The sequence below is a fragment of the Coturnix japonica genome, chromosome 2, assembly GCF_054131305.1.
Source record: "Coturnix japonica strain WE chromosome 2, WE-NBRP24, whole genome shotgun sequence".
In the NCBI taxonomy this organism is placed as follows: Eukaryota; Metazoa; Chordata; class Aves; order Galliformes; family Phasianidae; genus Coturnix; species Coturnix japonica.
Window position 1 is genome coordinate 36,188,987 of NC_140664.1, and position 17,113 is coordinate 36,206,099.

A 17,113-nucleotide genomic window follows, 5' to 3' on the forward strand; every position below is an offset into this window, starting at 1 on the left:
ATTGTCATTTTTATGAAGGCCAGCATGTAGAAGAGAAACTTTTTTCCCTGTGAAAATGCAGGTTTCAGTATACCTAATTACTCAATACACGTGGCAATCTTTATTTGGAATAGTTTCCACTATCAATTGCCATGTATATCTGATTTTCATTTCAGCGTAGTATCAGTTACACTTCTGTATTTAACCTTAATGATTACTAGTGGCAAATTTCAAATTTATCTATAAAAATGGAAGTCTAAAGTACATATATTTCTACTTGTCATAAAAATGCTTTAACCTTCACCAGCAGCACTGAATAAAGACAAACTAGAGTTGTTCACCTACTTCAAATTTTATTTGTATCATAAGAAAAAAAAAACCAACATAATATAAAATCCTGAAAGAATAAGCAATGCTTGAATTTGCACAAAAAAGTAAAAACAACAAACAAACAAACAAACAAAAACCCAGCTCAATCCACTTGCAATGATTATAGAAGTTTGAGGGGCACATTAGCTTAAACAACCCAATTTTTTAATAAAGGATGTTCTTAAATTAAGAAGTGCTTTACATGGGCTTTGAACTCAGTTAATTTAGAAAGAACTTTGACATGGCCTGTCATATATTATTTAAGCTGACATATGTTTTTAAGAATTTTAACTTACATTCAAATGAAAAGAAAGGATGTCCAGTTAATGCACATTCCAAATTTAAATTCAGTTTCCATCCAGATTCAAGTTATACACTGCTACAGAAAATAAGTGCCTCACTTCTGTTTTGAAGATGGGTGACAGGAGTTAGTAGAATCATTCATGCTTGAGTAGAATATTCTGTTAGGCTTGAATACAGAATCTTTCCTTGAGCTTTGAGAGGGCAGAATGACCTTCCTAATCCAATGTTTATGCTCACTGTATATAGAAAGAAAACAATATGAGTTTATGCCATGATAATTTACAAGAAAAAAGGTTATTAGAAAATTTATTTAAAAACAAATGAACAAAATATGGGCATAACTTCAGTCCTGAGTGAATACTGATTAAGTGCACTTTGTCTGACAAGTAAGATATTGGTTATACACAAGAAGATGATGGAAGGAGGAATGAAGAGCAGGAACTCTTCATGCACAATAGGCAAGTCATATTTCAATGCAAAAATGTAATTTGTCTCTTTCTTCTCCCATCTTTCTCATGCAAGAGCCCATCAGTTACAGCAGTAACAACATGGCTATTCGAATCCCTCAGTCCAACTGAAAAAAAAGGCACAATTATTTCTCAGTCTTAGCAGAAACTCTCCCTGGTATATGTGTCCAATTACCTCCACCTTAAACTGCTGCTATCTACAGCCACTGTATGCTGCAGGCATCAGCATTCCTGTCTCCCTCCCCCCCCATCAAGTGACATTCATTCCGGGCTGCTTACCAGCTACGTTTTTATGTAATTCATTTCTCGGGGCTTTCACTTAGAAATCCTGTTCCACCAGCATTCAAACTTTGGCTAAAACTCAAATTCTTATGCCTGCCGGATGCATTCTGTAATGCTTAAACCACTCCAGATTAAAGTGTTTTAAATGTCACTAAGTTACCAAAGTTGCTACTTTAATTGTAACGTCTATGAAGCTGGTGAGGGGTCTGGAGCACAGGACTTACGAGGAGCGGCTGAGGGAGCTCGGAATGTTCAGCCTGGAGAAGAGGAGGCTCAGGGGAGACCTTATTGCTCTCTATAACTTCCTGAAAAGGGGTTGTAGTGAGCTGGGGGTTGGCCTCTTCTCTCGTGTAATCAGTGATAGAACTAGAGGGAATGGTTTTAAGCTGCGCCAGGGGAGATTCAGGCTGGACATTAGGAAGTATTAGTTTTTGGGAAGAGTAGTCAGGCATTGGAATGCACTGCCCAGGGAGGTGGTGGAGTCACCGACCATGGGAGTGTTCAAGAAACGCTTGGATGTGGTGCTGAGGAATATGATTTAGCCGGGAAGTACTGGTAATGGTTGGACTAGATGATCTTCTAGGTCTTTTCCAACCTTGATAAGTCTGTGATTCTGTGAAAAGGCCATCGGGCCCTACGGTATTCCACATCCCCTAGCGACCGATGACGACAGCAGTTAAACACCCTTCTTCCATTGGCTTTCGGACGCGTAGAGTGTGACCAATCAGAGAGCGAAGCGCTGCTGCTTTCCCCCTCTCCCCCCTTTAAAGCCGGCGCGGCGGTGCGACGGTGGCGTCACGTGACCTTGTGTTTACATCCTCTCAGCTGTTGGGGCCCCTCCTCCCCTTGCGGCTCCTTACACCAACACAAACAGCGGCCGCAGCCGGCCGAGCCCTGCGCTGCGTGGCCTGCCGGCCTCGCTTCTTTCCGTGCGCTGTCGCGACTGGAGCTCTTCTCCACCTCCCTTCTGTTCCGAGCGTTGTGTCTGCCGCACACCGGGTGAGTGCCCCGCGCTCGACAGGAGGAGGAGGAGGCGGCAGCAGCAGCGGCAGGGGGCTCCTGGTGGCCGTCCTGCGGGGTCGCTATGGCGGAGCTGGGACGGTTTGGGGTGGGGGAGCAACGCAGCCCCCCCCGTCCGCGACTGCGGCTCCCATTGTCCGTTGGCACGCAGGCGCGGGGGGTTGGGCCGGGGGGGGGGGCAGGGGGGGGTGTTGTTTTCGTGCGGCCCGGACGGGCCCGGGGTTCGCTGCCGCCTGTGACGGTTGGGAGAACGCTATTAACGCTATTAACGCTATTCCCCCTCCCCGCCCCGCTGCCTCCCCTTGTTTGTGCGGTGCGGGGCTGAGAGGAGCGTTGTCCCCGCGCTCTGGCTCCTCCCCGCTGTGTGTTTTCCTTTTGCTTTTCCTCATTTGTGACTTGAAGGAAACGCGGAGAGGACGGGAGGTGACTTTTTGTTTTCCTCCCGAGCCTCGGAGCACTTTACTCGGCGAGCTGTGGGCGTTGCGCCTGGAGCAGAGGCGTTTTAGAAGGAGGAAAACGCGGCCCGGCGCCTTGAGTCCCTTCGAGAGCGGCCGCACGGGCGAGGGGAGGTCGCTCCCTCCCTCCGAAGGGGCGGTGCTGTGGCGGTGGAGGGGAGAAACGCGTTGTTTACATAAATAAAGCGTATCACGCGCAGCAACGCCGCCTTTCGCCCCGTGAGCTCCGGCGGGCAGCGCTCGGTGCTGCGACCGAGAGCAAAGGTAATGGGGCCGATCCCCGCCGGGGCAGCTCCCGGCTCTGTTTACATCTCTCGCTCCGGTCGGGCGGGGGGAGGAGCGGGAGTTGATGCCGGGCGGCCACCCCCTTTCAATGCTGTTTGCACGGGGGAGGCGGCTCGGGACACGTCCCCCTGCCGCCGGGTTTGCCTCCTCCCCCTCGTCCCACCGTCCTATGCCACGGCGCGGCCGTGCAGGGAAAGTGGAGGAAGGGATCTTGACGTCTATCTGATACGCAGTTAGTAGCCGAGGCCTGCGTTGTGCGGCCCAGACTTTAGAAGGAGTGGGGGAAAAACGGAATCACAGAATGATCCGGGTTGTAAAGGACCTCAGGGATCATGTAGTTCCATCCCCCCTGCCTGGCAGGGCCACCAAACATACACTTTTACTAGATCAGGTTGCCCAGGGCCCCGTCCAACCTGGTCTTGAACACCTCCAAGGACGGGGCATCCACAACGAAATGAAATGCTTCCAGTGGTGAACGGGATTCATCCTGAGGGAGGAAAACGTTTTTGGGCAGTCTAAGTGAGAGAAGAGGTGGATCTGCTGTGCTGTATTTAATGTGCTTGTGTCCCAGCAGTACTCAGTACCTGCATAACTGCTGTCCTTAGTGGGTGTTCTTTCCATTTGACCGGTTAAGCACAACTAAGCTGCACATTTAAGCAAGGAAGTAAGGCTGCTTCTGGTAATGAGCAGTAAACTTTTCAGGCGTGCAGAGAAGATGCTCAGATTAGGGCAGTGAGCACTCAAACAGATTATTGAAGGTACCGCTTTTTGTGCTTTATGTCATAAAACGCTTTCCAAGGTGTAAAAATCTATGCTAAAAGTTAATAGATAACAAGAGTGTTTTGGGAGAGTACCTTTGTAACTGTAATTCATTATTCTTGCAAAGCAATGACAGTAAGTGGTGCTTGCCCTTCCCCCCCCCATACTTTATTCTGGGTACTAAGCAGACCATCTCTGGAATGAGTCAAGCTTGTATAAATTGAGCTGTTTTCAGCAGAACTCCTGCCTCATTTGTTGGAGAAGTTTGAGAAGTGTTTTGGGTGTGTAGGTGGACAAATGAGTCAAAGATCTATCAGTGTCTTAACTGACTTTGGGTGAATAAAGATCATGTAACGTTCTTCTAATATGGTAGGAACATAAGTTACTTGACCGCGTTCAGAAAGCTATGAGAGCTTCAGATGGGCGTATAGCCAGATGTGTTTGACAACAGTGGGCTTGCCTCAGAAATGCAAGGAGAAACAATTAGATGTTGTTGGGAGCTCTGCAGTGAGGAGAATGTAATGAAATTGCAGAAGTGGATAATACTGAACTTGCACTCAGAACAAACAAATGTTATCTCTGGATTTGTGCAGGTTGTCTCTCTTCTTCCCTGTATCGTATCAGGTCTTCACAGCAAACTCTTAATCTTTCGTTCTCTTAATTGCTTTTTTATGTAGATTTTTTCATCCATCCTCAAACTTCTGTTGTTATTGTGACTTGCTCTAGATATTTGAACAGTCCATTATAACTTTGAAATACTGAATTTTATTAGTTGCCTTGCCATTTTTATAGCCCTGATCTTGCCAAATTGGTCATTCTTATTCCTTAGTCTAATGCTTCCTTGTTGATGACTACCCCAAGCTGCAGCTGCTCTTTTTGTAGAGGCTTCTGCCTCCAAAGAGTCTAATAATAGAACCTCACTACCAAACATGCATTGTAGTTCTCCATGCTTCTGCTGGGCTGCGCCAGAGCAGCCATCTGGTTGTGTTTTTATAAATTTGGGGAGCTATAGCATTGAATTAAAGTGAATTTAGGTTGGATGTTAGGGGGAAGTTCTTCACTAGGAGAGTGGTTAGGCCTTGGAACAGGCTGCCCAGGGAGGTTGTGGATGCCCCATCCCTGGAGATGTTCGAGGCCAGGTTGGATGGGGCCCTGGGCAACCTGATCTAGTGAAGGCGTATGTTTGGTGGCCCTGCCAGGCAGGGGGGTTGGAACTACATGATGCTTGAGGTCCCTTCCAACCCGGGTCATTCTGTGATTCTGAAGCCTGAAGGTAAGCTTATCACAGGCTTTGATGGAGGTGAAAGTCACTAAAGGGCATGTTGCTTGTAGTAACTCTTTTAGACAAACTTCAAAGAATAACAATAAAAGGACCAAATTTCAAGTTCCTATTGCAAAACATGATTAGTAATGCATTTTATTTCCCTTGCAGTGGCACTCAAAATTCAACATGGACAACTTTCCGGAAGGCTGCATAGAAACACATTTATGCTGGTGGTTTTAAGACTCCCCCAAAACAAACACATAGAAAGTAATTCTGAAATTGATGGGAATATTCAGTGCATGCTGAGGAACAACTGAGAATACAGTTGGTTTTGGAAGAGGAACATCCTTATGTATAACTGTTATTTCCTATGTTGTTCTCATTGTCAGTAGGAACTTCACAGATGTACTGTTTTACACTGTGAAACAGAAGAACAGGACTTGTAAACAGTTCTCTAGTTAATCATTAATTATCTCTGTAGGAAAAGTGGCTTGAAATCTACTACACTTGGTAGTTTTAGATACAAGCACAATTGATTATTGTCTACTTTATTTTACCTACTTTAAGTGTAAATTCAGAGGTGGGAAGAATGCTTGCCATCTTGTTTTGCAGACGAACAGTTAGATGTGTGTCCTGCTTAAAGGCACCCTAGAAGTCTTCCAGTAGAGTCAGGAGCCTCCTAAGTAGATCAGTGTACCTCATCTTTTCTAGGCAATATATGGGTTTTTCTGAAGGAGAACTCTAATGTGTCTGCTTTGTAGAAGTGTGATCCCATTTCTTCCCTGCTCTTCTGTGGAGTTCTAGGCAGTGAAGTAGTTCATGCAAAATAATACAGATACAATTACATTAAATCATCTTGAAATACCTACTGTGCTCCAATTCTTTTTGGGCTTATTTGTGTGTTCAGTATGTTATGTAGAGGCTTCAGGCCTGCTGAATGTGAGGTGTTAAAGCAGTTGCTGTTACTGTAATTAAGAAAATTGGGCTGGACTTCCTGAGCCTTGAAGAAAGGATGATTTCTAGCAGTTCAGGATGTTAAACATCTTACCCCCTGCCAGGGATTGAACAATTAGCTGGCTTCTGTTCAGAACAGTAGTGTTAGTTTTCTTTCCCTTTTGGCCTCCTGGTACATCATGCCAATTGGTTTCAGAGTTAAGCTTGCTACTGCAAAGTTGGCAGTGATGTGATGTTGTCACAAGGAGCCTGAAATCCCAACAACTGTGTTTTGGATTCATAATAATCTGAACAGCAAGTTGTATATCAATTCTGGTGAGAAGCCTGTTGGAAGTGTTGAAAGTAACAAGAAAAAGTGGCCTGAAAGTGAAGGTACCTTTGTCTGGATTAACCACCATAATCCAGCTGCAATAGATGGGTGATTTATCAAGGACTGTTATCAGGCCTTTAAATTGATACATGAAAATAGAAATCACCCATCACTGTGTGGAGGGAGGCAGTATTTTAGAAGTAATCATAAGGCAGTTTATAAAAATGAAAGCAAAACACCAACACCCTGCAGCCCTAGAATAGTTCAGAGGTGACATCAAGAAGTCACCATGGTAACTCTGCACGTTCTGGTGTGTTCTCGGATGGGGGAGTTCTGGGTAGGGGAGGTGGCCATGAATGGGAATAAGCTGCTCCAGTTAGAGGGCTGCCTTGGGGCAGAGAAAGAGCTTGGAGCCCACTACTTAGAAATACACTTAATGAAAGCTGATATTGGAGTTCATCTTTGTTTTGTGTAGTATTTAGTGAAGAGAGGATGTTAAACTCTAGTTCAAAATGGAGAACATTGTGTTGTATGAGTTGCAGGAATTCTGAGGTATTTGGAATGTTGTTTAAGTGACTTTAAATATTGAAGGTTATAGTTTCTTAAGTATTGCACTGTGCCCCAAGCTTTCTAAAGATAGTATTTGCTTAGTGTAATGCTGCAAACCAAATGCTTAATTAGATTTGCAGTGTTTCTGGATTGACAAATGGAATTATTATTTTAGAGCTGAACTTGGTTTTAGAGAGCGAGTGGTTTGTTAGCAAAATGGAATGCCTGAAAGCTTGTAATGAAAGTAGTTTCATGTTGCAGATATGGAAAGATGCTTACCCTTTAGCAGCTTTAAATAGCTGTTCAGTATCATTACTTGAGTAGTCAGCACGGAGCTTTTAGGTATGGCAGTGTCTACTGAAGGCCTACATTTTTATGAAATTCCAAAAAGTAATAAGGGGGTAAGGGGAGGGGGAAGAGAAAGTAATAAGAGGATAAATCCAGATGGCCTTAATGTTAGGCGTGCTTTACTGAAGATTGTTTTTACATATTTTAATGAATACAAACACACAACCAACCAGTTGTAGGGCAGTGTAATGACTGTATTTAGTCCTGTTCATAGAACCTGGAGTTCCTCTGGGTTCTTTATTTAGGTCTCTTTTCTTGCCAAGCCTTTGGCCTATGACACTTTAGAGTACACATACCTGATTCTTTTTCCAGGCCCAACTGCCATGTTCCTTTTGAAGGGTACATGTTGCATATGTATGCCATTGGATTTCTTCTTAGGGGTCTTAAATCACACAGCAAGGGCAGGAATCATAGGGGAGAAGTGTCCATTATTACTTAACAGTGACTGTTGGCAGTATCATAGACCAAGTAGCCCATAGTTAGGAGGAGCATCTGGAATTACTCTAGAGGTCTGTGTTCAAGCACCTAAATCACATCTCAAGCATCAACGGTTTGTTGGTATTGCGAAAACTTTTATTTGTGTAGTTTCTAAATGGAATTGCTTTTTAATCACGTGATTAAGGATTTTTTTTGTTCCTCGTATTTTTTTTTTTAGCAACTGGCTTATTATTGTCTTTAATGATAGGTGCATATTTCTAACAGTGAATTAAGTAATTGCGAAAATGATGTTCAGGATGAGCAACAACAACTTAGTGATTGCAGGTAATGTTCCAGCAGGTGCCATCTGACTGTCATTGGGAAGCTTTTTCAGCAATTGTCTATAACTATTAATAGCTTTAGAGGTGAGAGGAACAGTTGAATCAGGGTTTTTATATGTATAATAGCAGCTTAAGCTGTAATGAGAGATGGTATGCAGTAGTACAGTAGATACGGAATTCATGCATTTGAATGACTGTTACTATTGCAAATATGTGTATTAGTACAAATCTGAAAGCAGAACAAGTAGCACTTAACATCAACTTCTGTCTTCAGAAGTGAAAGGGATCTAAATTTCAAAGAGAATGTCTCACAGATGATCTCTTCATTATTTATTCATAGTTTTTTTTATTTAAAAAAACCCACAAAAGCTGCTTCTCCAACATGAGTTAAGCACATCAATATATCTTTTCTATATGTAAAATGTTGAAATCATTGGAAATAGTGGGAGTAGTGGGTAAGTTACATACAGAGACTGACATGTCTGTGGTGTCCCTGCTTCAAATGTAAAGTTTGGTTCCTATAAACAGTTGTTTTAACATTGAAAGAATTAGAATTGTGGTTAGGAGAAAATGAGAAGTGGTTACTACTCTGGGAATTTGTGCTATTTCTGTACTAATATTTTCAGCAGATATTCAGGAATTACCACAGGGTTTTCTTGACAAATATTTGGATGCGGGGTGTTGGAGTCTTGGTAATGATATTTTCAACACAACTTTTTAATTGTAGGTATGGCTGAAATGTATGGAAATGTAAGTTGCTGAAAGAGTGAACTCCTTAATCCACTAATGAGAGCAGCAAAGCAAAAGACTAATATTCTTGCAGTGCTAATACCTTTGATTAGTCAGGAATGTTATGATTATTGCTATCAGTATCAGAAGGAATTGATTTATTTTGGAAAATCTTGGGGCTCATAGTTTTCTTGTTTGCTCTTGTTGTTGATATTGGATTCTGGCAGGTGGGATTTGCTGGCTCTTGTGCTGCAGCATGTGACCCTGCTGTTTATTTTCAAAACTGTCGTCCTCTTTACCCTTTTGAGAATGAAATGTGGTTCTGTTTTCATTCAGTGTAGTCACTTACTGTCTGTTTTTTTAAGCATTGCTGTGTTCTTCTACAGACTCTAAATTTGGTGTGATTGCAGTCAGATCAGTGAAACGGGAAGGTGGAGGCAGGCCATTTACCTAGTCTCTTTTTTTAATAATTTCTGTAGAGCTGATGGTTTGCAGCATTACAAATCCCATAGGCTTTAAATCTCTTATTTACCTCCGTTAATTGTAACTAAGACTCATTACAGCCTAGTTTTCTGACATTCTAAGATGTGTACTGGAGTAGCTGAGTTCTCAGGAAAGTCGATGTAGGATTCGACTTTGATAAACTGGGCTTGTTCATGATGTAACTAAGGCAGATTATGTGACTGTAGCAACCTCTTGTGTTATATCTGTAAACTACACTTCTGTCAGGTACTTTTGTCTGTAACAATTAGGGTAGGACAGGGGGTGAACATGTCCCAGATGTGTGTAGCTGCTACATCAAACAACGATAAATGGTTCTGAACTTTCTTATCTTGCAGAATGTTTGTATAAGTACCTTGTAATGGTCACTGAGTCAAAAAGTAAAAGTCCCAAGCCCTTCAGAATTCAACTGCTGGTAGTTCTGTAGTTGAGTTCTAACTTTGCAGCCATGTTTTCAATAGTACTTCATTCACAGTATCACAGTCACAGTATTATCAAGGTTGGAAAAGACCTAGAAGATCATCTAGTCCAACCATTACCAATACTTCCCGGCTAAATCATATTCATCAACACAACATCCAGACGTTTCTTGAACACTCCCATGGTCGGTGACTCCACCACCTCCCTGGGCAGTGCATTCCAGTGCCTGACTACCCTTTCCGAGAAGTAATACTTCCTAATGTCCAGCCTGAATCTCCCCTGACGCAGCTTAAAACCATTCCCTCTAGTTCTATCGCTGATTACACAAGAGAAGAGGCCAACCCCCAGCTCACTACAACCTCCCTTCAGGAAGCTATAGAGAGCTATAAGGTCTCCCCTGAGCCTCCTCTTCCTATCTGGAGACAAAATAAAACTATAATGCATAAATATTTTCATGTTTAAAATATGCTTACATGTGTTGGTTCTCCAGGATTGTGGGGGATTTTGTTCGATGATTATAATGTTTAAAAGCCGTGAAAATCAGGTGTGCCTGAAATTGTTGAGAGATCACAAGTGGGTCAGAATATTTGTGAAGGACAGGTAATTATTTGTAGAATGTTTCAAAAGTACTGACTACTTGATGAGCTTTATTTGCAGTTTGGGTCACTGTCAGCTCGGTCAAGTTTGAATTCTTAGTAGTTCAGATTTCTGTGAACTTTTATTTTTGTGGTCTTTGCTGTGGAAGCTTGTCAATATCTTAGACTATGTGGATTAAAACAGTAGTATAAGAGGGTATACAAAACAACAGTACAACAAATAAGTTGTAAAATGATTCCCATTGTCTGATTCTCCCTTGTCAGTTGCCTTTGGAAGAACAGAAATCAGTTTCTTCTAGACTTACACAACTTGGGATGTTAAAGGGGACAAGGCATCTTTTATTACCAAAACAGTTTGGGGTTTAATTTGTCTGCTAGTGACGCCATCATTTCGAGAAAATTCAAGTAAGTAGACATGGGCAGATTACATACGTGAATGTAAGAATTGTATTTGAATTACCACCTTTAAACAAGAAGCTTTCAGGCATTATTTGCAATTAAAGATTCAGAATCCAGCCTGGATAAGTTAAGGACTGGATATGTCTGTCACTTCAGCCTTAATTTAACTCATGGCCTAGTGAGGGCCATGAGTGAGACTAAGTGTGTATTCTCAGAAGGCAGCCCCTTCATGGGTACATGAATATGTAGTTGCACATACACGTTAACACTGGCAGAAAACACAGCTCTAGTGCAAGTACAGGCAGCACCAACTGCTCTACCTGTTGCTGTTTCTGGATGGTTAAGCTGAATGCTAGTGGGAAATGGATGTATTTGTACAGTGTGGTTCTCTCAGTTACTGGGGTCAGACACCTGTTCTGTCTTTAATGGGCCATTGGGTCTGCTTATTCTCAAGTTGTCTCTTTGTATGCACATACCTATCAGCAGCTGCCTACCCGTGACACCCCAGGTTCTCCAGCACTGGGCTCAGATCATTCCCTCCAGCAACTGACTCCTCCAGTTACCTTGCTCAGACACTGACCTCTACCCATGGTCCTAATGTGCCTGTGGGCCAGTCCATTTTGGTGCTCCTCGTGACCTGACCTGCAAGTACTCACCCCCTCCTTTGCTGGCACCAGGGACACGGTTTCCTATGACCTGCTACCACATGGGCCCCAGTTGTTCCTGTTGAGACTTCTGTGTGTGCAGAATAGAGCCCTGTACACAGAATAAAGAGGGGAAAAAAGTGAAGAAACGACAGATAGTGGTGACTGGGGGAGTAAAGGTAGATGCACCAGCCAGCAACCTGTTCACACGTGACTTGTCCGTTCTGTCACCTTAGCTCTCTGTATTCCCATGCTGGTTCCTCCCCAAGCCCCTTAATCCTTCTTGTTCCTCCCCTAAACATTCCATAACAGGTGTGGTGCAATCCCCACATACTATTCCCCTGTCTTCCTCAATAAATGTGAGGCCCCGTAAGCAGTACCACCTATCTGTCTTTAAGGTGCTCTGGAGTGACCCAGCGATGGCTGGGTAGAAGTGGCAACCCTGCCATATAGGGGTGAATTGAAGTTACATTGTTACAGAAATCATACTTCAGCTCCCAGTGTGTTTTTGTTCTTGTTCGTGGCTTTGTGCTTTAAATGGGAACAGGGAGAATACTAGAACAATTTTATGAAACTTTGTGGAGCGGTTTTTCTAATGGACTTCATTGATGGTACCAGTGCTCTAAATTCAGTGTGTAAAATAAGGAGCTCTGTTTTGTTTTGTCTTCCTGGATAGCTCTTGCATTTGCATTGGGACTTTTTTTGGGTAGGTTTTTAATGTACATTTAGTTCATACTTTTATTTATAGATCTTTCAGCCTAGAGAAGCGAAGGTTGCGGGGTGACCTCATTGCAGCCATTCAATACCTTGGGAAGGGAACTTACTCCCAGGAGGGGAGTAAACTCTTCGAAAGGGCTGACAATAGCAGGACACGGGGAAATGGTTTTAAGTTAAAAGAGGGAAGATTTAGGTTGGATGTTAGGGGGAAGTTCTTCACTAGGAGAGTGGTTAGGCCCTGGAACAGGCTGCCCAGGGAGGTTGTGGATGCCCCGTCCTTGGAGGTGTTCAAGACCAGGTTGGACGGGGCCCTGGGCAACCTGATGTAGTAAATGTGTATGTTTGGTGGCCCTGCCAGGAAGGGGAGTTGGAACTACATGATCCTTGAGGTCCCTTCCAACCCGAGTCATTCTGTGATTCTGTGATCTTGAACATTGCAGTAAATGAGTGATTTAATAAGAACCACATAGGGGTAGTTGATCTCTATATAAAGTAGGCATTAGGCATCTTAAAAAAAAACAACAACATGGATTTGTTATGGTCAAGGTTGAGACTTTATGTAATTGCTATTGACATGTGAATCAGAATGCATGCAAACTAGTTCTATTTCAGAAAATGGGTGGATCCAATGTGGTGCTTCTGGAAGCTGGCAGCAATGAAATACTGATGATGAAAGTCAGGATACAAGAGTAGGCCAAGATTCCAGGCCCAAGCAGTAAAGTAGCTTCTTAAAATATACTGTTGTGTTGTACTGGACCATTTTAAGAATAAACAGGATCAAGGCTTGAAATTCTTTATGCAAAGTCTTATGGAGGAGTACATAGTAAATAAAACTTGATGTTCTTAAGCTGTGGAAGTAGACATTTTGATAGTATGGTACTGAATTGTTTATGGTGTTGTTATTGCGTGCTATTGTGATGCATTTGGAATGATGTCTAAAGACCACAAAATACAAATGTTTTGTAGTATGCTTCGAGTTCAGTTGCTGATTTTTATTTCATTTTTTTGAGAGTGCTGTAAATACGTAGCTTTGAGATGAGGTTTCAAGTGTCAGGAATGTAACCATCTTCTATTTTTACTCTTGACCTCATTTCTGTTTTCTTTTGCTAAAGGCAACAGGCCTGTGTTGTTCTGTTGCTGCTGGAAGTGAGTTATTTAAACAACTGGAAATGTTTATGCACAATATGCTTTTGAACTTTAGCACTAGCTGCTAAGTAGTGAATTTTCTGTCATAAGCTACATTTATCCTACTGAAAATTACGTGAACTGTGACTTGATCCACTTAAGACTGTAGCTGCAGAAACTGCATTTGTGTTAGTTTAGGAGACTGTTTCAGTTTGTGTTTGAAACCTACTTTGTAATTTATTTTAAAAGATGTATACTCCTCTCTCTCTCTCTCTAGTTGACTGCTTTACAGCAGAGAAGGAGTATCATTTTACTTTGCGGTGTCTAGTTTGCTACCTTCTGGTCATCACCACAAACTAAATGAGGAGTTTCCTTTCATGAAGAGAAACACTTGCTATGAAAACATTTAATGTTGGACTGTTTCAGCTTTTATAAACCTGTTTGCAAGGAGTATTCTCTGTTAAATATTGTTGAGCAGAGCTGTTTATTGTGGTGATGAGTTTTGCAGCCTGTATCTTGCCAATTTCTATAAATATGTCAGTTTTTCTTCTGGGGAAAGAAAAGCAACAAAACAAAAAAACAGGTGCATGAATACAAACTCAAGGATGTTGTCAGGCATCTATATACACTAAGAATGCATATATGTCTTCTGAAGTCCCCTCATGATTTAGTCTTGCTGGTGAAGAAGACAACATTATCCAGTACCTGCTGCTTCTGTGAGTCTGTCAGATCTTCTGGAGTATGTTTGTATGACAAAGCAGCAGTCTTCCAGTTTTTACTTGACAGACTTAAAATAGTTGTAACCTGGTAGCAGGCAGAGCTGTAGGCATCCTTCTCAGGATCTCTTTCAAAGAGGTTGCACTATGAGTGAGTTGTTGCGGGGTTGCTTGATGGAAGGATCGGGGCTTTTCTGTATTACACTGGGGGCATTGAGTTAAGCTGACATCATTTTGTTTGAGATACTCCGGTGGGACTTTGACAGGTCACTGGGACATTTTATGCTCCACAGAGATGAGATCACTTTATGCAGCATCATGCAAACAGCAGGATCAAGCCATAGCTAACATTCCCTCATTAACGTATGCACTTAACTTCTCCATGTTTCATTAGATTATTGTATGACTGTAACAACTGATGTATGACTGATACTGTATGACTTCGCTAATGGTAAGTGTCAGGGTGGCAAATTTGTTTTGATGATGTGCTACTTATCCATATATTGTGGAAAAGCGTGTTGTGCTGTTCTAGTCCATCACTAGGGAAGTGAGACAGCTTTCCTGTCTTTCTGTGGGATATAGTTAAGAAAGGTCATCTAGGGGCTTGGAGGATGTTCTAGGATGTGTAAATGGGAGCAAGGTCTCTAACTGTAGTGTCAACTGTCATAAGCATAGCCTGAAATAGAGAGCACAGTTGAGGGCTGCCTCTCTGAGGAAATATAGAGCTACTTTAGGATTCTTCAGGTATAGAACTACACCTTCAAATTTCAGGAACTAGCCTGCACTCAGGGATTCTGGTACTACAGACTATGTTGTTGAATTTCTCAGGTGGAAATGCTGAATTCATTTCTTTTGAAGTAGGCATTCAGAGCAAGTTTGTGGTGTCACAGTTGGGAAACTGTTTTAAGAAGACAATTCTGAAGCATGAGGAGGGTTCTTTTTTGTCATCTAGATTTTGAGCAGTAAAGGGGACTGAGTTGGATTATGATGGTCAACTGCAGATTCAAAGTTCCACTCAGGAAATATTTGGATTTTGCTTTGCTATACGGAGGAATGAATTTTCAAGTCTTAATCAGCAAATTTGAAAATAGGCCTGGCATATAGAACTTGTGGTGTAGAAAATGCTCGTTCAATCTTGTCATTGTTTGAAGAGGGTAGATCAAACTTCAGGTGAGGTACGAAGCCAGTTTAGAAGAAAGCATTGAAAAAAGAAGTGTCCCAGCCCAAAGGAAGGAGAGAAATTTCTAGATAGAAAATCAACAAAATTCAAGTTTTTTGTTTGTTTGTTTTTGTTATTTTAATTTAAAAAAAAATAGTTTGCAGGAGCTGAGAAGAAATTATGAAAGTCAAGAGCGGGAGAAAAAAGGAAAGAAATCCGCTGAATGTGTGGCAAAGATGGTCCAGAAATTATAGCACCTTGTGTAACTCTGAAGGTGGAAGTAACTTTACCGTGAAATCTGCACTGATGGTGTTTATCGCTGCTCATACATTCATGGAGCCATGAGCCTCGGCGCATCTTCTGAATGCTCCAAATACCATAAACAGTACTGCACTTTTTTTCAGGTTACTGGAGAAGGAGGAAGAAAGTGAAAGTAAGGGCACACCTGGAATCTTGTATAAACATCTGTTGAAGGCCTGATCAGCAGGATCAGAGTTTAAGCTTACATCAGACTTGACAAATGTTTTCTGCCCAAGTAGGTCAATGCAATTCAGGTTAAGTCAGTAGTCATAGCTGTTTACATTCATTTGGCTTAGCTTTAATCCTGTGGTCTGTTCCTTTTTCCATTGCTGTACTATGAAGAACCTTGAAGTATGCTGTGAGTGGTGTGTTAATTGGAGGACTGACCATACTTGTTTTTGTATTTGTTTCTGTTGAACTTAAACTTACTGAAATTAGCTACATGGACAGATTAGGAGGGAATACTCTTGAGTGAGATGAGTCTACTAGATGACAAAATTATTAATGGTGTTTCTAAATAGTTTCCCTTAAGTCACCAATGATATGCTACCATACCCTAAAAACAATCATTTTCTTCCTTTCTAACCTACTTGAAGTGAGAAAACAATAGCTGTGGAAGAGGGTACTTCAAGTAGCAGTTATTCTTCCCAGAACATCTAGACTTTGCTTCTAATTGCGTTTTAACAAGAAGATGTGAGTATGGAAATTCTAAAACTGTATATGAAGACTTCAGGCTTTGTATCAGGCTATCAATTCTGTTCTTCTTTTTTTTAGTCCTCTATTAGAGCTGCTTCTAGCACACAGTTCATATTCTGTTCTCCTTCGGTCTTTGCATGATGAAGGAAAGCAATGTTGTAATTCCTCTGTGGTATGGAGTTAAATTGTCCTTGCTTATGGCACTTTTACAATACTTGGTAGAACAGAGTAAGGTAAATGAAAAATGGAATCCTTTGCTTGTAGAATCATTGGAGAGCACAAGAACAGGCAAAATATGATCACATTTCACTATCAGTTTTGTTCACTACTATAACTGACTCTAGCTGAAGCAGATTTAATACTTGGTTGGTTGCCCAGCAAATTTTAAGCATCTGCTGATGAGATTAAGGTTGCTAACTTCTGCCATGAGGAAACAAACTGTAAAATGGACTAGATTTCTTTTTTTTTCAGTCCCTTGTGTCATGTCTTGCAGGGGAAACACTTTTCAGGAAACTTAACAGCAGGTTCCTGCATCTAATTTTATTAGTAGTTTTGTGGCTTGTTTTTACCTCTTCTGTGTGCTGTTCCCCCAGAAGAGGGAATGCTCACCAGGAAACTTGGAATGTCCCCTTTGAACTGCCAGGAATGCATTGCAGTCCAAATTCAGCGTAATGAGGGAATTTTGGAGTTGATATGTTAATGACAGTAGCATTTTCTCAGAATGCATTAGTTCTGAGGAGCAGACTTGAAAATACAGGTAACATTTAGTATACTTTGTTTTGGTTTTCTTCCTTTGAAGCCAGATAACAGTCAACATGGGCTAAAGGACATGTCAATATTACAGAATGCTATACGTTTGATATTGTATGGATCTGGAAAAGGCAAGATTTTGTCTATCAAAGTAATTAAATAACTTTGCTAGTTGGTATTCAGTCTAAGACAAGTGTGTGGACCTTGCTGACCTGAGGAATTAACTTAAATGTAAATATATTTGTAAAGCTTCTGAGGT

At 41.8% G+C, this 17,113-nt stretch overlaps 1 protein-coding gene across 5 annotated transcripts in view; it reads left to right on the forward strand.

Moving 5' to 3' along the window:
• Positions 1-2,248: 2,248 nt before the first annotated feature.
• The window catches only part of PCMTD1 (protein-L-isoaspartate (D-aspartate) O-methyltransferase domain containing 1), a 40,691-nt gene continuing 25,826 nt past the window's right edge, over positions 2,249-17,113 (forward strand). For 3 of the 5 annotated variants that reach the window (XM_015855560.2, XM_015855562.2, XM_085537387.1), the window contains exon 1: positions 2,249-2,399. The gene's annotated coding sequence lies outside the window, so the exon portion shown is untranslated. Of the gene's footprint in view, positions 2,400-2,605; positions 3,140-17,113 lie in introns of those variants that run through there. The other 2 variants (XM_085537385.1, XM_015855561.3) reach the window with 2 other exon arrangements.